At 37.9% G+C, this 24,236-nt stretch overlaps 1 protein-coding gene across 2 annotated transcripts in view; it reads left to right on the top strand.

The window, feature by feature from the left end:
* Positions 1-5,982: 5,982 nt before the first annotated feature.
* CCSER1 (coiled-coil serine rich protein 1) overlaps positions 5,983-24,236 on the top strand; it is a 667,442-nt gene continuing 649,188 nt past the window's right edge. Inside the window, exon 1 of one of the 2 annotated variants that reach the window (XM_039245368.1) lies at positions 5,983-6,371. The gene's annotated coding sequence lies outside the window, so the exon portion shown is untranslated. Of the gene's footprint in view, positions 6,372-6,625; positions 6,788-24,236 lie in introns of those variants that run through there. The other variant, XM_039245369.1, reaches the window with a different exon arrangement.

The following is a 24,236-nucleotide window of genomic DNA, read 5'->3' as shown; positions in this document are numbered from 1 at the left end:
AGAAATCTGGTCAAACAATGTATAGATTTGGCAAAATAAAAATGATTTTTATTTCACATAATTTCATATGTCTAGAATTTCACAATGTAAGAGAAGCTTTATACAAATGACAAAAACTAGGAAATGCATTTTTCACATTTTAATTACAATTCACATGTCTGTATCTCCTGCTGTGATGTTTTGTTAAAAAGAGATCTCATTTGTGAAACTGCCAGTATAGAAACTGACAGATGGTAAGACCAGTTTCCAACCTGCTTAAGTACTGGTTTAATATGGTTTAGATTATTTTATTTGCATTGTCTATTTGTACTATATACCTAACTGGTATGAAAGTGCTTTTACAGTTTTGTTATAGTTCTTCTATTACTATTGAATCTAGTTATAAGATTTATATGTAAATGCATTGTTATAGTTTACAGATTTTATCAATAAACTATTTTTAGAGATCATTTAATTATGTTTCTTAAAAAAGGTGTCAGTTATATTTTTTTTAATGAAATGCCTACAAATAGATGCTTGGTATACTCATAATAGAAGAACTCAAAAGTTCAAGAAAAAAATCACTTTGATAGATATAACCCATAGACATCAACAAATAAACCAATTTATTGGGTTAAATATTTTTTATATTGTAATCAGGAAAAAAAAAATCTCTCTTTAGGTGAGAAATCCTAAAGTCATTCTCCAAAAGATCTTATTAATCATATTTGGATATATAAAAAGAAGAACTATATAAAAGGAAAAATTTCTACTGGTGAATTAGCTTATAAAAATTCCTTTGATTTTTATGTTGTTAAACACTATTTTTATTTATTAAAAAAAATTTTATGTCTTTGAGAGACAGAGAGTGAGCAGGAGCAGGGCAGAGAGAGAGAGAGGGAGACACAGATTCTGAAGCAGGCTCCAGGCTCCCAGCTGTCAGCAGAGAGCCCAATGTGGGGCTTGAACCCACCAACTGTGAGATCATGACCTGAGCCAAAGTTGTACGCTTAACCGACCGACCCACCCAGGCACCATGATAAACACTACTTTTAATACAGTGTACTTCCTTTATAAAACAGAGGCATGAATTCAGAGGACATTAATGTTGATGTCAGTTTTTGCCTCCTGCTACAATTTCAACTTTTTTCAGCTTTCTAAACTTGAGAGTTTCCCCTGGAAATTCAGGATTACCTCAATTGTTGGTAAGTGGTGCCTCTCCACAATCTCTGCTTACTATTCTCTCAGCTCATTAAAATGAGCTTAGAATTGGTTCACTTTGTAAACCTGAGGCATGGTAGCCCAGTGACAAGGACAGTGGCATACAAGCACCTTAATAGTCTTGCATTTGCCTATGGGATGGAGCCTTGGTGTCTATGTAGTTCCCAGATCAAAGACAGCTCACGCAGTGAGTATTATGACCCAGTCATCTGGACTTGATTCTGCCAAGGATTCCTCCCTGAAATCCTGATCAGTTGACCTGGCTGGCCTTTTAGTTTCCTTCACAGGGTAAGAACATGAACAGACCCGGCTTTTCTGCAGTATTTCTGCTGTGAAAAGACATTTACTAGTCCCCATTACCAGAGTTCTGGAAGATAATTCTGTCTAAATTCTTGTCTACTATGCTCTGTTTACCTGGAGGTTGCCCCAATTAATATCATATTAAAATGGAGCTTTTTCCTGTGCTCTGTCGACCCTGAACTACACTTGGGCCAATCCCCCTCTCTTCTATCTTGTACTTTCTCATCAGTTCTTGATCTTGAACCACGTGCAAGTTTTAGTCTTGATCTCCATTAAGGCTACTTGCTCTAAGATACTCATAATGTCACATTCATGTTATAACAGTATCACAAAAGGATAATTTACCATGGTGCCTGATATGGCTCAGGTCACGATCTCACACTTTGTGACATCTAGCCGGGTGTGGGGCTCTATGCTGACAGCGAGAAGTTTGCTTGGGCCTGTTTCGGATTCTCTTTCCCTCTCTCTCTGCCCCTGCTCCACTAAAGAGACCACGTTCTCTCTCTCTCAAAAATAAATAAACATTTTTTAAAAAGTATACTTTAAGAACATGTTTTAATGTTTATTTTTGAGAGAGAGAGAGAGAGCGAGAGAGCAGGGGAGGGGTAGAGAGAGGGGAACGGAGGATCCAAAGTGGGCTCTGCATCGACAGTAGTAAGCTAGATGTGGGCTTGAACTCATGAACTCACAGACCTGCAAAATCATGACGTAAGCCAAAGTCAGATGTTCAACCTACTGAGACACCCAGATGCCCCAGAAATTCAGAATGTTAATAACAAATGTACAATTATTTTTTTCATTATTTTATACTGTTATTATACTATTTATTTTATACTATTAGGCTAAAGCAAAGAGGAGACCATCTAGCTTTCTTCATAAAGATTGGATAATGATGATAGGGTATGAAGTAAATCAAAGGAAGATAAATAGCTAGGATAAAAAAAGAAATGCAAGTTTTAAAGTTATTTTCTGATACTTCATCTATATTGTTTGCAAATATTTTAAAGTGAATCCACTTTCTAAAACATCTTCTACATTTCATTATCATAACTGCATCGTAAAGAAAAATTACCTCTTTACCTTCCCTAGGCACTAATTTCACTTTTTAGGTACCACTACTGAAGAGTTTCTAATTTGGCTCATCATTTCATTCAGTGGGAATTCAGTGCACATAAGGGGCACATATGTAATTGGCAACCTAATTTTTCTGCTTTCATCAAATGGTACAATGCCAAATCTTCATTGAACTTGCCAGTTAAATGCACTTGGGAACCAAACAGGAGCAAGCATAAGAGATGAAAATGAACAAATTGGAAAGAGTCATTAACTTTCTGTTTTCTTATCACAACAAAAATTGTATCATTGAGAGTATAGGAAAGTGGGAAATTCTACTTGAAACATTAAATAATCTTAAAAGAGAGTAATTCATTGACTTCTGAAATGTTGTTCATTAGAATTTATAAATGCAGTTTCTAGTACAGATTTTTTTTTCAGTAACAAATACAAAATAGTTAAAATGAGTCAACTTTTCACAAGTGTTTTAGGTTAAACATTTTCATACGTCTTTCTGGTATAGTGTATATGAATTCTAGACTTTATGTTGGAAGGAAAATTGTTAGAAAATTAAGCGAGAAATGTTGGCTTATTTAATACCTTAATGAATAAAAGCAATCGACAGATTGTCATGGTTCTCACTAATTATGAATGCAGTTGAGAGTGTGAAAATTATAATCAGTTGTGGTTACCAAAAAATGCCCTTGAAATATCTAGTCTAATGCATAATTTTGAAGTATGCAATATAGAGGTCATTATTAAATTATCATTATTGATGACAATTAAATAGAGTATTAGGATGAAAAAAAAAAACCACAAAAAAACTTCCCCAATATGGTTAAGCATTGTTCTTAGGGATAGAAGGTTGTTTTTTTTTTTTTTTAAGGGTTGATTTGTAGCTTGTAAAAAGAAACACATATTTACTGGCTAAATGCTAATGATCAGATCAGGAATATCTCTTCTGCAGAATTTTCTTTTGCAGTGATAGCAGGATTCCTTTTTTAAGGACTTTGGAGAAAAGTTTCCTAACATTTTCCATTCATAAGTCCAAGTATTTAAGACTTTTGAAATACTTGTCTAACTCTAAACAATAAATATTTTGTAATCCTTTCTTGCACTGGAAAAAGTAGGAGGGAGGTAGAAGGAAAATACCACAGGGTTTTTAGATCAGCTTATTTCGTAATTATCAAAAGCTAAGAAACTATTAAGACATCTAATGAAACCAGGTGTTCTGAATGGGTGGTGGTATGGACAGCAGAATAGGGCCAATTCGGTTGAGCTCCAGCTGCATCAACTAATGTATAAGCGACCTGACGTTAACTACCTACCCTCCCAAACCTGACTTTCCTGGTCTGTAAAACTGAAAAAATTATAATTTCACAGGGCACACACACATTAAATCCCAATATCCTTTGTTAATACATCCATTTCCCATATTTAATCAAAGGAGCTAAAATGTCCTGTATTTATATGTTATTGATGTATTTGTCCACTGGCCCCAACCTTGCTGCCTTTTCTTGATTATATGCTTAAGCCACTTTTAATGGACTTTAACAGACTCTAAACTCTTTTTAGGAGACATGGAAAAACTTTAGGGAATGAAGATCAGAGTGAAAAAGGTAAAATGGAGAATAAAGGGGCACCTGGGTAGCTCAATTGGTTAAGTGGCTGACTTTGGCTTAGATCATGGTCTTAAGGCTTTCGTGTTTGAGCCCTGCCTTGGACTCTGTACGGACAGCTCAGAGCCTGGACCCTGCTTTGGATTCCCTCTCTGCCTGCCCCTCCTCTTTCTTAAAAATAAATAAACATTAACAAAATTTTGAAAAAAATAAAATGGAGAATGTATAATGGGCAAGTATTTGATAAAAACCTGAGGACATAGCAATGGCCATGAGCTACTGATAGAGACTGAGTTGTCAACCTTTTTACCACTCCCTAGCCTCTGAAATGTTCTTAACTTCCTTTTGTCACATTTATTAAAATAAGAATTTTCCATAGTTGTCACTCCAAATCAAGGCAGTCTCCATGCCAAAATAACATCAACCATTAATATTCAAAAAGCACACCTTGCTTTTACAACCCAATATATTCACATTTCAACAGCTGTGGTCAGTAGTGCATGAGATCACGAGGTGTTCAGCAGTCTAGTTATGGAGGTGATGTCAGGTGTCCAAACTTCACACTACAGGTCTATCATCTATCTAGAAATGGTCCTACATGCCAAACAGAATGGGTTAAAAAATGGGGACACCTGGGTGGCTCAGTCGGTTAAGCCTCCTACTTCGGCTCAGGTCATGATCTCACGGTTCGGAGCCCTGCATTGGGCTCTGTGCTGACAGCTCAGAGCCTGGAGCCTGTCTTCGGATTCTGTGTCTCCCTCTCTCTCTAATCCTCCCCTGCTCATGCTCTCTCTCTCAAAAAAAAAAAACCATTAAAAAATTTATGTAAAAAATGTTTCCTACACACACACACGCCCGCGCACACACACGCACAGTTAAATACACTTCATCTGCTGTATTGCTTGCTAGACATAAATATATAGGAGTGGTGATAAAGAAGGGGATGGATGGGAAAGAGTTCAGGACCCAGTGCAAACCCGAAAGGAAATGAGGCAATACAATGGGAGAAAGAATCAGGAGAAATAAATCCGGTAAGCAACAGCACCATACATCTGAAGTCTTCCCCATCTCTAAGCCAGAAATTTTTCACAAGAGGCCCGTCTGTCAAATGAAACCAAAATGGTAGCTGGCTCTGTTTGTAATTCCCGTGTGGTCCAGGACCTTAGGTGTAGGAACACAAATACCACTCCGGGTCACAGCCCTAATGCTTCATGACCGTACAGAAGAACTGAGTGCTGTCAATGATTCCTGGGAACTGTGACTTGCTTAGAGGAGAGAAGTCCGGCTTCTTTCCTTGCTGCCATGGAGTGAAGAGACATGTCAGGATGTGAATAGGTTTCGTAAGAGGGACTAAGGGGAGAAAGAACCTCACAATTTCCTCCCTGAGAGGTGGAAGAGAAAGGAGGTAACGTTGGTGGCTTAGAGAGCAAAGACAGTGCATTTTCAGCATCTGAGGTCCCTTCTCACTGGTTCAGACTCCCCCTTTTCCTGATTTGAACCGCCAAAAGCAGTTGGACCCGACACACGCACAACGATGGGCTCAGGGGGAAGCCAAGTCAGCGCGGTCGGAAACGGCTTCCCTTAAAATGAAAACTCAGCAGCGGGCCAGCCGTGGGTGCGCGCGCGCTAATGCATGAGTATGCGTGCGTGGTAACCAGCAGACGCAGTTGGCTGGGCGCCGCCCTCGAAGCCCCCGCTCCCCGCTCAGCCCCCCCGCCAACCCCTTCCTATAAAGGCCGCGCTCGCCGCCGCCCTCCCCGCAGTCGGGGAGCGCGGCCTGCGGTGGAGGTGGCTCCGGCGCTCCCCACACAGTCACACTCCGCGCACTCACACACTTGGAAGCGCCTCCCCACGTCCCTCCCCTGCCCTCCTCTGGCTCTGCTCTTCTCTCTCTCACCACAAATAGTCGCCGACCGACTGCCAATCCGTCTCTCTCTCTCTCTCTCTCTCTCTCAACAACATGACTGACTGGGAAGCGGTGGCTCAGGCACAGCAGCTCTGCTGGCGCAGGCAGGAGAAGGAGGATTATTAAAAAAACGCAGCTCGACTCTGCAACCGGGAGTGGAGAGAAGGAGCCTAACAGCCGAGAAGGAGGGGAGGGCAGAGGAGGGGGACCAGGAAAGACACCCCCGTGCCCCGAAGACACAAATTCCAGAGTGCCCAGGAGGAGCCTTAACAAGCGGCGCGGAGCCCTTCAAGGTAGTAACGCCCCCGGCGCCCCCGCGCCCGGAGGGTCGCGCGTGGCGTCGCAGCTGCGTCGGGGCCAGACCCCGGCGGGCGCGGGGTAGCTGGCGGGCAGGTGACCGCGCGCGCCCGGGCCGCCCGGGAGCAGCCCCCGCCCAGGCCCGCGGCTCCGGCGGCGGGCCCGGCGTGCGCGGCGCAGAGACCCGGCCTTGCAGGCAGGGTGGGCGGGGGGCGGACCGGCTCGGGCGCTCAGCGGCCGGCCGGCGACTCCTCGCGCGCGTTGCGTGGCCTTTTCCTCCGCGCTCCTGAGGGCTCTGCTCCGGCTGGCGGCGGCCGCGGCTCCGGGGCGATGCCGAGCGCGGGCCGCCGAAGAGGCAAGAGTTGGCGCAGGTTCCGGACCTCTCCCCTCCCTCGCCGCTCGGGTCCCGCAGGTAGGGACGGCCGGCCGGCCAGCGCGGGCTCCCGGGGCTGCGGGCGCCGGGGCGGGGGCGGCGCCGGAGCGGGGGAGGGGGGCGGGGAGCCCGTGGCTCCTGGCGGAGCCGCAGTGCCGGAGCCGGGACCGCCTCTCGCCTCAGCCTGCGTGTCCTCAGGCGCTGGCTTCTTAGCTCGGAGGCGAGACCTTCCCCAGCGGAGACGGGAACAGCAGCGACTTCGTGTGAACAAATTGCTTTGTGGTGGCGCGTCAAGGACTCCGGGGAGGGGTGTGTGCGTGTGTGTGTGTGCGCGCGCGCTCACTCGTGTGTGTTCGCGCTCATGACTAATCAATGCTTTGGCTCACCTGGAAAGATAATCAGCCTTCAGGTGAAACCCATGGGCCCCCTCGGCTTTTGGCTTGTATCCTAGGGACTCGTACAGGCAGTGCCATCAAGGGGTAGGGTTGCGCGATGGCGTGACGGAGGGATTTGTGAATGGTGCTGCTCTGCGCGTGGAGGCTGAGCTTGCTGATGTAAAGGAGGTCTCCAGAGTGAGAAGAAAGGCTATTTATGGCAAAGAGTTGTGAAATTTCTCGGGGTTTCCTTTAGTGTATCCTGAGCCTCTTTCTCCCTCCCCCCTTCTCTCTTTCGTTTCTCTCTTCCTTTCCTCCATTTCTCCTCTTAGAATTTAAAGCAGTTCTGCTTTCCACCCCCCAGCCCCCCACTCTCCTGGGACTTGGAATATGAAATGAAGTCAGAAATCACTTGTCCTTTACAGGTAGAAAAAAAAAGTTTCTTAAAAGTTACTGATCCCTTGCCTTTTAATGTTCTTACGTACTTGTTCTCCACTTGTCTTATCTCTAGAGGCCATCACTAGGACCCAGAAGACACAAAGTACCTACCTGGTTTCATTTTTCGCATCTTTACAGTTGAATATCTTCCCACTGAAATGTAACACATTTTCTCCATCCCTATCTTTAAGAAAGGATATTCAAAATAATGCTCACACATTTTACTGTAAAGCTGGTTTTGTTAAAAAGTCTTGGAGAGAAAAGAGAAGCAGACACTTAGGTGAGTTTGTATCGATTACTGATTAAGGGCTATCTATTTAGAAAAGAATAAAATATTATTAATCCAGGCTGTAACACAATTTGTTTCGGTTTCTTTTTCTATTTGCTTTATAGTCGGTACAGATTCCAAAGACATAACTTGAAGCTTGGAGATCACTTGGAACAGTGTCTACCAGTAATGCTTCATTCAGCAAATTTATGTTTGTTCTTAGAAGTAGTAACCTGTGCTTTCATTGAACCTAGGACTGGGTGGTGACTGAGAGAGTAGGACAGTAGAGTATCTTTATTATTTTGAATAGTGATGTCTCTAAGCGCCTGGCAAGCACAGTGTTTTTTAAAACATTGACATTCCAACCACTCCTTCATCAGTTTCACAGAGAAGAAACAGTGGTAAGGTGGTCAACCTATTGTCAGAGTGATTTGTCTTCATTTGATATTAATTAAGGAGCTCCTTATTTTGATAGAAACATGCAAACTGTTGTTAGTTGTTGTTGTTGCTAAGTGTGAAAGTACCTTTCATTAACAGTCCTGTTCATTTTGAAGACAAAGCAGAGTTAAGATTTGTTATCTTAATATAGTTATATTCCTAACTTGGTTTAAAATGCATTTTTGCAGAGCCTGGCTGGCTCAGTGCCAGTCCATAGAGCATGTGACTTTTGATCTCGGGGTTGGGATCTCTACCCCATGTTGGGTGTAGAGATTACTTCAGAAATAAGTAAAATATGCTTTCAATATTAGAACATGTGCAGTTTTATATTTTATATTAGAACTTAGACTGAGACCCCCATTCTGTGGTTTGCTACCTTAACTTTCCTGAGTCATTGGAATGTAGAAATGATGGGGATTTTTAAAATGTACTTGATGAATTATATTACTGTAATCATTAAAAAGTCACATCTATGGATTTTTTGTTCTTTCATACTGTCAGAGAATCAGCAACTGTTTATTAGTTTAATGATGTATTATTTATACTATAGAATATTAATTTACATCAAATTCATCAACAGAGTACTCACAACAATGGGCCTCTCTTGTACAAGGCACTATCTAGGCATTGTGGAGGAACATAAGACTTTCCTCCTTGCCCTTCATGAGCTTACTCTTCATTTGGGATGAATCTGATGAACATGTTTGAACAAAGTTAACAATCCATGACTATAAGAGATTGCATGTCTAACAAAGACTGCAGGAAATCAAAGCATAACAATAATATTTTATACGGGGATTTTTCTAAAAGGCTTCAGGGGTAGGTAAGACTTCTTTTGTCTTGATCGTAAAGGATAAATAGGATTAATGGCTTGGCAATGAAAATATAAGGTATAAGATGTAAGTCTCCTAGAATTATACAAAAGAATGAAAGATATAAGGGGAAATAAGTTTGTTTTCAAATAGATTTAGATATTGCAAAGTGGTTGCATTAGTTGTGTAAAGGGCACGGTGAATTGGTTTTTGATGTGCAGCATTCTATACACTCTATTCTGGAAATTAATTGAATTTCTGTACCTAAGCAGATAAATCTTTGATTTCTTTTGCCTTTTAATGAACAAAAGGCTCAACATATATTTGTAGAGAATACTTCCTCTAAATATTTAAACATATCACATCACATGAAAATGGTGAACTTGGTATTAATAACAAGATAGCAGGTATAACCTCTATCATGAGAGGTTTGAGGTGCATCCTTACCCAACTCTCATTAGATTTTTTCTAAAGGAAAAAAGAATGAGGTATGTAAAAGAACAGTTATAGTGAGCATTCACTGAATGCTTAATATTTTATAGAAAATATGCTATTAAGTGACGTTTTCTATACTTTTGTTTTAAAGTTATTAGAATGCACTCACATAATAGTTAATATATCTTTACATTATTTTCCATGGATGTAGAGCTAGGATGCAGGGTTTGTGGGGAATAGTTTTAGAATAGTAGTCGTTTTAAAGTTTTTTTAAAAAATTTCTCTGGTATATAGATGGTATTAATAGTAGGAGCAGGTCCTGTCTCTAAGCATTCTGAACTTAGTTATTTGTTTGTATATATGTTTGTTTTTATACAGCCATAAAACTGCTTAAACACATTTCCCCATTTTAAGAACACGAGAGGAAACATCGAATTGACTTTGAGCCTGTCTTTTCAATATGACACCCTAGAAGTATATTATGGTGACAGTAAAGAAATAGTACAAATATTAGATATGACTTTCAATAGATAACAGAATAGAATTACTTTCAGATTAGGTGGATTAAAAGATTTTCATATATATATTTTGTTGACAGTGAATAGATAAGAATTATTACAAAAGTGAAAAGCCTATTATATTGCCAATTCCATATTCATGTAGGAATGGGATGATTTCCAACATAGTAACAGTACAAACCAGACTATCTATTAATTGGTCTCTTTTGAGTTTGGTTTTAGACTATATGTCACAGGTGTAATACTTTGATAATGTAATCTCTCCTTCTGAATGACTGACAGCTCCTGGATTATTTCCCTATTGGATAGTGACAAAATCTGTTTGCTCTATATTGAGGACATACACTTCTATCAGAAATATTATCTTCACTATGCAAGAGTGTCAGTTAACAATAAAACATGAAGTCTGAGGTGGGGGAAGCAGTGAGAAAAGATGGGGAGGTTGATAAAAGAAAACACTCTAATGAAACATTCTTCAATATATAGCTTAAACTAAATGTAATATAAACATATAAAGCTGAACAATCTAAACTGCAATTGATATAGTATCAAGATACTGTTTTTGGTTCTTATTTTTATAGCACTGTATTGCATTTTAAGTTGTTTTCATGTGCGGTAAATAAAATGGCCAAAAAAAAGAGAAAGGTGGTTGTTGAAAGTGTTCAGTAGCATCTGTGGTATGATAATAAAATTTTGAAGAAAGATTTCCTATTTGATCACTGACAGATGCAATTTATTTGGCCAAATGCCTAGCCCTCTACCTAGATTAACTTAAATTATTGCTTTTGGTTTTGCATTTTTTACTGCATTAAACAATTTTAATTAAGCTGATGAAAACTTTTGAATACTGTAACTGTGTTCTGATACCAGTATAAAATTTAAGGGCCGTTTAAAAGGAAACATCTTATCTATTGGCAAATTCTTAACCCAGAACAATGGTTCTTATTTAAAAAAAAAAAAAAAAATGCCAATCCCCAGAATGAATCCAAAATTCTAGGGTGGGTTCCTCTATACAATTCTTAAGCACTCTCAAATTTGAGAACTACGGACCTAGTGTATTTTATAGTGAAACTTGGCAGGTGTGTCTTCTGCCCATTTTGTAGCCAAATACTTTCCTTAGCTGTTAGAGATAACTAAGGTTTAACTATGTAGATCTGAAAAATATTACACTCTCCATCAGAAGATTGCCATCTTTATTTATATACATATGTATTTCTGTATTTAAAAATAAAATGAGTTTGTACTTGTGCATATATTTGCTGTTGATTGTGAAGTAATTTAAAAAGTGTAGAGTTTAAAATTTATTTTTTAAAAAACTTAAAATTTTTTTTTTTTTTAATTCCTGAGAGAGAGAGACAGCGTGAGCAGGGGAGGTCAGAGAGAGAGGGAGATACAGAATCTGAAGCAGGCTCTAGGCTCTGAGCTAGCTGTCAGCACAGAGCCCAATGTGGGGCTCAAAACCATGAACCGTGAGATCATGACCTGAGCTGTAGTCAGACGCTTATCCAACTGAGCCACCCAGGTGCCCCTAAAAAGTGTAGAGTTTAACTGGACCCTAAAGCCTTCAGGCTGGGCCTTATTTGTAGTCATAAAAATATACACAATGTACAGAGCTTGACCATTGTCTGTTTAATCTTGTTGACTCTTATGTGATAGTTTTGGAGTTGGAATGTAATACTCCTCTTTCTCTGTAAGATAATAGTAAGCTCACAATAGCATCACATATGTGGAATGTTCTCAAGTCTTAGTGCTGAAATAAGTTTTAGACCACATCTCTATGTCTTTCAAGATTAAAGATATATGTGTTCACATCCTGTAACTCTTTTAATATCTCTCTCCCTCTCCTTCTCTCTCTCCCTCCCTGTCTCTCTCTCTTTCTCTCCTTCATCCCTTTTCTCTTTTTCAGTTATGTGTTCAATCAACTCCTCGTGAGGGAAATCTTCCATGGTCTCCTTTGCTACATCAATTGCCCTGTTATATTTAGTTTCGGTTCTATTTCAGTTCTATATTCAGTTCGATTATTCCTCTACCTTGTGGTACTTACTGCAATATTAATTTTATGTGTATTTATGAGATTGGTTCAATATTTTATCATCAGGTATTAACACACAGTATATGCCCAACATGTATTGGTTGGGTAACTGTGCCATTGTTCTAAGGATGTTTTATGGTTTTCCAAAGAAAGATACTTTAAAAAAGATTTTAAAATATAGAGAGTCCTAGGACATATGTAAATACAGGTATTGCTTTCCTTTCTGTTTTGCAGATGATGAGATATATTTTATTAACAACATTGGCTCTAATGTGCTAAACATGTCTACATGATAAGCACTTTATATTCATTATGCCATCTATTTCTTCTAACATTATAAGTTGTCTTTGTATATGTTTTATAGATGAAGAAACCGGTTTTATTCTATGGTCTGTCAAGCTATCTAAACCAAACTATTTTTTTTTTTTATTTATTTTTTATTTTTTTTTAATGTTTTATTTATTTCTAGGAGAGAGAGACGGTGTGAGCAGGGGAGGGTCAGAGAGAGAGGGAGTCACAGACTGAAACAGGCTCCAGGCTCTGAGCTGGCAGTCAGCACAGAGCCCGACGCGGGGCTCGAACCCACGAACCGCGAGATCATGACCTAAGCGAAAGTCGGACGCTTAACCGACTAAGCCACCCAGGCACCCCAAACTATTTTTTTTTTTAATTTTTAAAGTTTATTTATCATGAGAGAGAGAGAGAGAGCAGAGTGGGGGCAGGGAGACCAAATCCCAGGCAGGCCCAGAGCTGTCAGTGCAGATCCTGATGCAGGGCTTGAACTCGTAAAATGTGAGGCCATGACCTGAGCTCAATTGAAGAGCTGGATGCTTAACTGACTGAACTACCCAGATGTCCCTAAATCAAACTACTTATTTAATTACAGTGATGTAAAAATTATGAAGCCAGGAGACAGAGAATGTGATGGAGTGTATCTTCTCTTTATTCCTGATTTAATTCAAGACTCAGGACTGTCTGTGCCTATTGTGTTTTTCGGTATCATTATTATGTATGTACCTGCAGTGCCATTCAGTGATGATTCTCTTACTCCCATCTGGTCCAAATCTCCCAATTAGCTAACAAAAATTTGAGATGTAGACAAGTTTAATTTGAAGACTGAGTGCCTTAATGCACTAATGTTCAAACATCAAATATTCTCTGTATTTGGTGATATATAGCTTATCTTCTGAAAAGGTTGACACAGCTTTGAACACCTTATTCATATTTCCTTGGAAATATTATCACATGGTAGTATCAATTTAGTTTCTTTTGACTTTCATCCTTCAAATCATTTATTTAAATGTATGTTTAATTAATGTTCAAATGTTTGTAGCAAAGAAAATATTTAAGGCTGATTCTGTAGGAGTCCATAGACAATTAAAGAGTTGAGTTTGGTTATTCTGAAGTCCTCTTACTAGACTGACCCTAACAAAGTTATATATTTTATAACGTGTTTTAATCAGTCAATAACAGGGGTAAATGTAGATGCATATCAACAAGAAGAGAAATATTTGGTAGTTTAAATGGGTATTTCACTTATGGCATATTTTGTACCTTTTGTCAGAACTTATTTCTGCTGCTGGAATAATTTAATCATTAACTGGAGCCTCAGTCATGCTCTTGATTCAGGACCAATCCTTCAATGTGGTAGGATGATTGACTGGTTTCTAACCCAACTCTTTGGTTCTTAACATTAAGCCACCCTTGATGTCCAGCTCTAATATTATAACATATTTATAGTAACGCTTATTTCTTATAACTGAAACTGAAGTCTCACTGAATATTTTTCTGTCAATCTTGATAAATTACCCAATTGTCACCATTTCTCTTAGCATTTGAGCAAAGCCTTTGTTTTATTTTTTTTAATGTTTTTTATTTATTTCTGAGAGAGAGAGAGAGAGAGACAAAAGCTTGAACAGGGGAGGGTCAGGGAGAGGGAGATACAGAATCTGAAACAAACTCCAGGCTCTGAGCTGGCTGTCAGCACAGAGCCCAATGCAGAACGTGAACCCACAAACCGTGAGATCATGACCTGAGCTGAAGTCGGACACTTAACTGACTGAGCCACCCAGGCACCCCACAAAGCTTTTGTTTCGATAGAGCTTCTTTATTTCTATAAAGACAGATCCTGTGTCTAAAATCACCTCATTTCCTGAGTCCTTTTGTATGCCAGAAATCCCCCAAATATCACTTTTCCATATTTCTTAACATTACCACCTCTTAGAGGTATGCTTTCATTTCCAATACTCACTCTTGGATTTCCATGAGGCCAACTACTTATGGCATATTGCCATGCTCCCAAATAGGCTGGTTGGACTTCTTGGAAGTATTTACAGCTGAGTCTCCATAGTGCCTCCCAGACTTTAGTGCAAATCTATTACCAGGTTCTGACCATCACCAGATTACCTCATTTTGCTACATGTAATCTTCCTTTACCTGGCTGTGTCTCACAATAGAGCTACCTCATTCATCATTGACAAGAAGCATTTTGTAAATGCTTATTATGTATTAGTCAATCCATTTAAAAAAGAATGCATCTCCTGGGCTTCCTAAAGTTCCTGCATAGCTTTTATCCATAAAAGATGAAATACACATTCTTCCATGTCTGGTTTGGTACCCAAATGTAATCTGTGTATACAAAGATATGTAGAATGTGCATATGAATTGTTTAGGATTTGCCTGTTTTTCTAGTCAACTGTTAATTTCAGTGTAATCTGATTCTTCTCTGCTTCTCCATTCTTCATAAAGTTATTTCTATATGACATGTTTGGGATAACAACTGAAGAAGCAAACCGCAGATGGTGTGATATGTTCTCTGATTTTCCTTATTCATTAATGAAAACTAGCAGTATTCCTGTGTTCAAGAAGTATTTGTTAGGCCGGGTGTACTGCACTTATTCAAATCTTCTAAGAGTCTTAGTGATATTATACCTTCCCTGTCAACCAAATTCACATTAACATGTCATGTTTCTTATGTACCTATTCACTGCAATTAACTCTTGCCTGGAAATAGTTAAAGATTGTGATTCTGCTAATGAGTATTATTGTCGTATGTGTGGCTTTTTTTGTTTTGGGCAGTAGCAGCAAATGACATACCACAAACCTGTATCTGGTTTACAAATAAAGCCAAACAAATGTGAATAAAGGTATGGCAGAAATAAAGCAAATATAGGCCTTAGCATTCTAATTCTAGGCAATTCTTCTTTTAGAAACTATTTTTATGTTTTGGTTGATTTTGTGAATAGAATACAAATTACCAATACATTAAGTCTGAATATATGAAATATAGGATCTTCAAGAAAAGCTTGAAAGGAGGAAAAGCATACAAAGCATACAAAATGTCAGATGAAAAAGTTAGGAAAAGGAAGAAAGTAGTTCAAATTCAATATTAGAAATGCAGATATATTTTAGGTAAGGTTTCAAAATATTTAATGGATAGCCAAACTAATGGATCTGTATATCAGGATTCCTAAATTTTCAAAGGATTTTAACTACTGGGAAGATAGCTCAAGGATGGTTATTTGACTTTGATTTTTAGTATTGTATCCATATGCACACAGACCCAGGAACATAAAAAATATTCATTAACAAGTGAGCTCCTTAAAGCTGGTATATACCTCCTGTAGGAGTATTTTTAAAAATACAGATTACTGGGGCACCTGGGTGGCTCAGTAAGTTAAGTGTCCACCTTTGGTTTAGGTCACGATCTTATGATTTGTGGGTTCAAGCCCTGCATCAGGCTCTGCGCTGACAGCTCGGAGCCTGGAGCCTGCTTGGATTTTGTGTCTCCCTCTCTCTCCGCCCTTCCCCTGCTCACACTTTGTCTCTCAAAAATAAACATTAAAAAAAATACAGATTACAAAATTGGGCCATTAAAAATCATTAGAAATTTGTACATAACAAGCATATAAACTTATAGTAACATTGTTGCTAAAATTAACTTTGAGAGGTATTTCCTATAGTGTAACCCAAGGTGTAAATGTGGTGATATTGAGGAGATACCTTTTTCATCAACACCAGTGCAGCTTCTGAAAGGATAAAGTGTTCTCTAGTAGGATAGTCTAAGTTGATTAGAGGGACAGTGTAATGTGAAGCATCCCTGTGGGAATTGTGAGCAGGCCCAAGCACTGCTTGAAACACTGGAGGGATAAAGGAATAAAGACACTATAGTGCTAACTCTTTAGTAAGAGAAGGAAGGGATTGCTACCTAATATATTTATGAGGGAGGAGCTGTGAACCTGAGTCCTTTGGATGATGATACAGAAAGCACAAAGCCCCAGAGATCTATGCAGGGCATGAATGAGTTAGGTGATTTAAAAGTCAGATAGTTTTAATTTGAATATAGGGCAGATTGGTAATTCTGAAGTTCTGGAGGTCCTCCAGTCCCTGTTCCAATATGCTGTGCTTGTCACTCCAGTCACCTTTGTGGTAAGGGAGCTATCCAGGGTACTAGGCTTCTGCTGAAACCCTCTCTTGAAAAATTGTGCAAAATATTTTAGTTTTTGTTAATCCTAGAGCCTGCCTTTGCAGAGATACTACATCATTCACTTGGAGTGACTAGCCTGCCATTGTTTGGTTTATTCAAGTGAGCCCATCAAAGCTCAGTTCAAATGCAAATTCATGTAAACCTACTGCAGTCCTATGCAAGAAGCCTATTCTGGGTGTCAGAGCTCTATTTAAAGTTTCATAATTCACTGCTTGCTTGTGTTTTATGCCCCTTAGATTGTGAGCTCTATGAAGGCAGGGGTTTTGTATTTTACTGTGTTTTTGCAAGCAGCTGATCTAAATCATTGATATGAAGATCCTTAGTAATTGATAAATGAATGAATACTGCTTAAGAGTGAGTTGGAATTTTGTCCATCTGTGTAAACTACTCCTTGTTCTTTATGGTAAATCACAACTAGGCTCACTTTGAATATTATTCTTCATGGCTTTTCATTGACTGGAAATTTGTTCTTAACTTGGAATTGAGTAACTTAAAATGGCTAAAAGTCTTGGAAAAAATAAATGAAAGGACTGGGAGAACTCTAGGAAGTATGGTCATATATGCCACAGATGTTAGGGGATTAGCAAGGTTTAAGTAAGCAAGGAACAAAGGCCGATAAAGAGAATGGGGTCAAAGGAGACGGGGTTTTCACTTCCTGAAACCGGAATCCAAAACATCCACTCCACATTCACTTTCTAAGACCTCTGGAATGTGGGATCTCCTTTCACATCCCATAACCTAGATCCATAGTTTGAAATGTCTGAAAATCTGAGGCCACATGAGGCTGACAGAATTTTTATTCAGTAAACAAATGTTACTAGGCCCTGTGTATATATTGGTTAATGAGACCTATATAGTTCCTCTCCTCTTGAAGCTTACAGTTTAGTTCCCAGTTACAGTACCCATAATACCCTTGGTTCTTGCTGAGAATGGAAGTTGGTAGACTTTTCTTTTTCTTGTAGCCACCCTGGTGATCTCTGGACTGCCATAAAGAGCAGGTGTACTTGTTTCCATTACTCCACCCTTGCACATAGCATTGCTGTGAATATCCCATCATGTCAGTAATTGACTACTTAATTTGAAAAACTTTCATTTACATTAAGACATCCTGTCACTGGTTTTGTAATGACTTGCTTATCACTTTACATGATGTTAGTAAACTATGTGCCTGAATACATCTTCCCATATAAGAATATTTCAAGAATGGTTTAGGAACCAGTTTTTCCTTTTGGTCAGAAATTTCCTGCATTTCAAGAACCATAGGAAATGGTTGTGTGGCCTTTTCATAGAGGTAACAAAACCAACACCAAAACCTAAAATCACTTGCATTATTAAAAGAAATTTATAAAGACAGATCCCACTTTATAGTTCTTTCACGTTTTTGGAATATATATGCTAACCTATATGTCATATGTTTCTCTTTCTTTCCTTTCCCTCTCCCCCCACCTATTGCCAGCAGGAATGTTTCAGTTATGAAGAAGTAAAAGAAAAGCTATATTTCTTAGTGATTTTTCCCCTTGGGAACCTAGTTATAGAACTCACAAAAATATTATAGATTCAAAATAACTAAAATTTATTTTTAAAACCTTTTTAAAATGTTTTATTTATTTTTGAGATAAGAGACAGAGCATGAGTGGCGGAGGGGCAGAGAGAGAGAAAGAGAGAGACAGAGACCGAGAGACAGAGACAGAATCTGAAGCAGGTTCCAGGCTCTGAACTGTCAGCACAGAGCTGGACATGGGGGTCAAACTCACAAACCAAGAGGTTATGACCTGAGCCAAAGTCAGATGCCTAACTGACTGAGGCACCCAGGTGCTCCTAAAATAACTTACATTTAAAAGAATGGATTTAAAAGTGGTAAAACAAAAAGAGTAAAGCAACGGTTTTCTGGACCTACCCTAAATAAACTCATAGTTTGGAAAACTAATAATTTATTTGCTGAATATTGATAATTATGCTAAATAATGTTATTAATTTTATGGATTAAAAACCACTACAGTCATTTTTTTTAGCAATACTGGAGATGAAATATTCCTATAAAAAGTATTCTAATTTATCTAAAAGAAAAGTTGTCTTAAACTTTTTTCAGGAGTGAGTATGATGTGTGCTCATGGTTAGTTCTTATATAATGAAACTGTTAGGAGAAAGGGATACATTTTAGCAATCATGCAAATCATTTGTATTGTGTAAGTGCAACCACAGGAATCCTCAGCACTCATTCAAGACTAGGACTCTTTGGTGACCAAAAGTGATGATTGCTTCTGATTTAGAGTGTGGTCAGGAAAAGATGCTGTGGTTACATACTTGTTTAGTAAGAGAAGGTGATGAAGTTCACTTCCCCTTCAAAACCACTTTAATTAAGAGTCTTGTACAAGTATTCCTGAATTAGGGACACCTGGATGGCTCAGGTCATGATCTCATGGCTTGTGAGTTCGAATCCTGAATTGGGCTCTGTGCTGACAGCTCAGAGCCTGGAGCCTGCTTCAGATTCTGTGTCTCCCTCTCTCTCTGACCCTCCCTTCACGCTGTCTCTCTCTCTCTCTCTCTCTCAGAAATAAATAAGACATTTAAAAAAATCTCAAATATTCCTGAATTTAAAGTTTTACTAGAATTTTTTTGACATTAAGCCAACACAGTTGGATCAATCTTTAAGTATGTGTATGTGTACAGTAATGTAATTTCTTATAATGGAATCCGTTTTTATAAATTTAATAATGCTTTTTAAGAGGGAGAGGTTATTCAGTGCTTTCCAAAAAAAAAAAAAAATCCTAAAAAGACAAAACACACACACAAAACCCTAAAAAACAGAACCAGTAGTGTATGTACCTATATCATTTATCTGTAATATGATTTATTTTAAGGAATTAGCTCATATGATTGTGAAGCCTGGAAGATCTGAAATCTGTAGGGCAGACCAGCAGGCTAGGAACTCAAGTAGCATTTCTATGTTATAGTTTGAGGTAGAATTCATTTTCTTCTCAAGCTTCAGTTGTTGCTTTTAAGACTTCAACTGATTGAGTGAGACTCATGCACAGTATTGAAGGCGATATACTTTAAGTCAAATGGTTGTAGATATTAATCACATCTAAAAAGTACTTTCACAGCAACATCTAGACTAGTACTTGACAAAACAACTGGGCACTAGAGCTAAGACAAAATGACACATACAATTTAGCCATCACAGAGCAGGAAGGATATTATGTTAAAAAGCGCTTCATGGTTTACATGATAAGTTGATATAGTATACCTGTTTTTCCTTTGGCCAGAGATACTTTATCATTGATCAGTTATTGGCATTTGTAGACCGAGGTCATCATTCATTTGTTCCTTATTAATTTTGTAATTATTTATTAAGGATGTCTTATGTGCAAGAGGCAATGCTAAGGAGTTGAATACTTTAAAGAAAATGAATGACGGAGGCTGTGTATTTTAAGTGTGTTAATTCTAGTGGAAGAGTTGCATGTATATTAGATGCTCTTGTGATAAGTAAATTTGAAGAGTGAAACTCTGTGCTTTTCAGCCTTGTCAATTAAATGTCATTTACCCCATGAGCAACCTAAAAAGAATCCATGTCAGGGGTTAATATGCCAAGTTATTATGCTTATTAATTTAAGGATAACTCATGTAAAATTGGATCATGAAAGGTATGCTTGCCCACTGCAGGTCAATTTCATTTAGATAACATTGGCTATACATACATTCATTTTAGCACATTAGAAGATTTACATTTGTACTCAACTTGTGCAAAGATGATTCAGTATATTCTGAAACAGGTCTGACAAGTGGACTGTCCTATTTATTGATAATCTTGCTCTTCATGTAGCATAGAGCAATAAACATTCTCTTTACTGTCCCTAAATGGGTGTTTCTCCTGGTGCTTTCTCATTTCAAAACTGCATTTTGTTTCTATTTCCTTCTTCAATTAATATGAACTTGTCTGCCTGGCTTTTGAGCCCTCTGTAAACTCACCACACCTTACTTATCCAAACATAGATCTTCTACTTTGTTAAGGTCAGGTAACTTAGAGCACCCTCACACACACAACATATACACTTAATCCTTTCTGTTTATGCAAATCTCAGCTGTCATTACAGGCCTAACTCCATGAAACCTTCCATGACGACTTTAACCTGCCTGGGGAGTTTCCTTTGCTACACTTTGAGGTATGAGCAGTATCTATTTGGCACCAGACAATTAAGTACCGTCTGTTCTGCTACAATGCATTTTTCTGTAGTATGAATTAGCTCCTGCATGATGGGTAAATATGGGAATTACATTACTAAAAGGTTGCAGTTGGTTCATGTGTGATTTTTTTTTCTGTAGTGTATTCATATTTAGCTCTACCAAGTAATTATAAATGAATTCAGAGTGTATACTAATGCAGGCACATGCAAAATACAATAGAGGTATAGCCTTTTCACAAATCTACTTTTATCTTTTTTTCTAAAAATGGAAGAAGTTTATGCATTTCCTATCATATTTTTATCGGGAATTTTACATATGCTTTTATAGAAGATCTTTATAAAAAATTGTTATGGTTTGTTTAGAGCTTTGTATCATAAGTCACATAGATTTTGAGTGTTTCTGCCAAGTTCTGTTTTGGGGGGAATAAGCTCTGTTACTGTCCAGTTTTTCAGAATGAAAGAACACCTACATCGCAAAGAAGGAATTGAAACATTTTGCTTCACATTACTCAATATTTGTTGAATATCCACTGTGTGCCAGACACTAGTACCAATGTTGGATCTTTGAACAATGAACAGAGTTTACTTTTGAGTACAAAGGAGCCTTAGTACTCAAAAAATCCTGTAAGATGGTGTTTTTATTGCTTAGCTCAGTAGATGAGAAGGAAGAGACAATAAAATGTAAACTGACATTTGTCTTGTTCCTCCCTCTGCCTGGGATGCTCTTTCATTCCTGCTTTATTTACCCAGTGTCTTCCCAAATTTCATGTCTCAACTCAAACATCACTAATTTATATTATTCTAAACTCTTAAAAGCCATTCACTTTTTAAAATTTTTATTTTATTTTTTTGAGAGACAGCATGAATTAGGGAAAGGAGCAGAGGGAGAGAGAGAATCTTAAAGGAGAATCCACACTCATCGTGGAGCTCAGTCCCAGAACCCTGGGATCATCACCTGAGCCAAAACCAAGAGTCAGATATTCAACCTTTCAACCGACTGAGCCACCCAGGTGCTCCTAAAGACTTTTCTTTCATAGCACTTAAGGTAGCTGTAACTTTACAATTATTTGTGAGAATATTTAGATAATATTTTTCTTTTTCTTAGTTCTGTGAGAACAGAGATCATGTTTGTTTTTTCCCATCATTCTTATTTTCTGGCAAGCATGTAAACATATACAAACACATATACACACATATAGCAGGTATTACTATATATTATAAATTCAATCTATAATCTCACCTCTATATATTTAGCAGGTAGGTTTTAGTAAGTTTCAGTTGCCTGAATGAATGAAAGGTAAATGAATTTTTCTTTGCTTTCCTTTATTTTTTTAACAACTAAACTTTGAGTATTTCCAGAATGAGTCTGTTTTTTTTTTTTTCCTTTCTCTCTATATCACTTTTGTTAGCCTCACATTTCCTGTTAGTATGTGAATTTGTGGAAGTTTGTGGCTAATATATTTGTTTTATAAATTTTTATTACATCCATTTTAGACAGCAAAGTATATTAGGCCCTAGAATTTGTGTTTATCTCTTTCAGAAATAAAAAAAAAAACATTAAAAACACAAAACCTGAAACTGTAGAGAAGAAGGATGTAGAATAGTATATTTATTAGCTTTGAGTAGAGAAAGATAACTTGAACAAGGTCTTGAAATCAAAAACAAGAGAAGTAATTTTGGAGGAAACTATTGATATTTTTTAATTAAAATTAAGACTATCTGAGCATCAAAGGACAATCACAGATAAGAAAATATTTGCAATAAATATAACTAGCTATGTACCCAGAATGTATAAGGAAAGCCAATAGCCAACAATAGCAGGACCACCTGCCCAATAGAAAAAAAAAATAGATTAAAGTATATGAACTGGAAGCTCATAAAAGAGGAAAACTCTGGGAAATAAACATGAAAATATACTCTGATTAACAGGTAAATGCACACTAAAAGGGTGGAATGTTTTTTCATAGCACTCATAATGACAGAAGAAAAAGTTTGACACTACTGAGTTTTGGTGGAAATGCAAAGTATTTAGAATATATACATTTCATATGAAATTATAAATCACAAACACCTTGAAAACCCTTTTGGTAACATGTAGTAAAATTGAAGATATGAAGGATCAGTGGTCAAGTAGTTCCACTCTTAGGTTTTACATTAAAGAAATTTTTTGACTTGAGCATCAGAATACATTAATAGACATTAAATACAGTTTTAAAAACATCAGTGTAGCATTTTTTAAAATAGTGAATAAGTGGTAGCAATCTGAATGACTTCACAGAAAAGCATTTATTAGAGTTTAAAACTATATTAGTCTTGAACATGCAAATCAAAATTATGTATTGTGTACGGATATATAATTGTATAAAAGCATGTGTACAAAAATGCATGTTGTGTACCAAAGTTTGGGAAGTAATTTCTTCTGGGGAGGGAGGAAAAAGATTGAAAGGAGTTGTATTAGCTTCCAAATTTAATATAGAAAAAAGAATCACTCATTTTATATAGGAATAAACTGAAGCTCAGAGAGGTTGTGAGGTGCCCACAGTCCCTCATCCTGAGCTGTGCCCTACATCCCATGTTTGCTTTTGTCTTGCTGGCATCCTTAATACATGTGAGGGAACTGTCAATTCTGTTCATGCTGAATCCTCCCAAACTGTTTGTGTACCCATTGCTCATAGGACTACTTCAGCAGTGAGGCTGTAAGATATCTTTTTTTAAAGTGAAAGGTAGAAAATACTTGTCAGGTTGTTCCATCTCTTATTTTTTTGCCCTGAAACTTAGCAGTTGTGATTTACTTTTTGAAACTTTAGTATAGCTCACTGCTTCCCTGAACTTGCTCCTACACTTTGCCTGGTCAAGCCATCGTTAGGTGATGTTCACGTTCTAGCTAGGGCAACCTGTGGAAGGCTACCCTTAGTATTGATAGAATTAATTCTAATTTCAAGCCTTGTGGATGACACCATGTTGTTGCCCATTTAATATGACTTGTAGGTGGCTAGGTTATTTTAAATGAAACATCATTATGTCAGGTACATGTGAATCACTGTTTACCTCTCATGACATTCATCCTACCACCAACTGTCAATAATTACCTTACTGCCACTGCCTTAGATGGAAGTTAGAAGTTTTTGTGAACTCTAATTTAGTCAATGCACATAGTGAAGCAGATGAGTAAAACCTTACGTAGTGAGGGAAAAGAAGTGATAAAGTAGTAGAATATAATTATAACATCCATATCTAGTCATCATTTAGGGCATGAAATGCCAACTGGATTCGTAGGTGATCTTGGCTATTTGGAGTGCTTAGAGAATACAGACTTCTCACATAGGTATACTTTCTGTACATCACAATTACATGGAACCAGTTTCAGAAATTCAGACTGTTGTAATCACTAAGTATTATGCCTGTGGAAAAATTTCATTCCAAGTATTTTTTTCTAACGCTTAGTTTCCCGTTATGAATTCAAGTGTTCCATTTATTCATTTTGATTAGTTATATACTTTTTT

The sequence above is a fragment of the Hyaena hyaena genome, unplaced genomic scaffold, assembly GCF_003009895.1.
Source record: "Hyaena hyaena isolate Hyena2069 unplaced genomic scaffold, ASM300989v1 scaffold_255, whole genome shotgun sequence".
NCBI lineage: Eukaryota > Metazoa > Chordata > Mammalia > Carnivora > Hyaenidae > Hyaena > Hyaena hyaena.
Note: the sequence above shows the minus strand (reverse complement) of the source record. Positions and strands in the feature narration are given on the sequence as shown.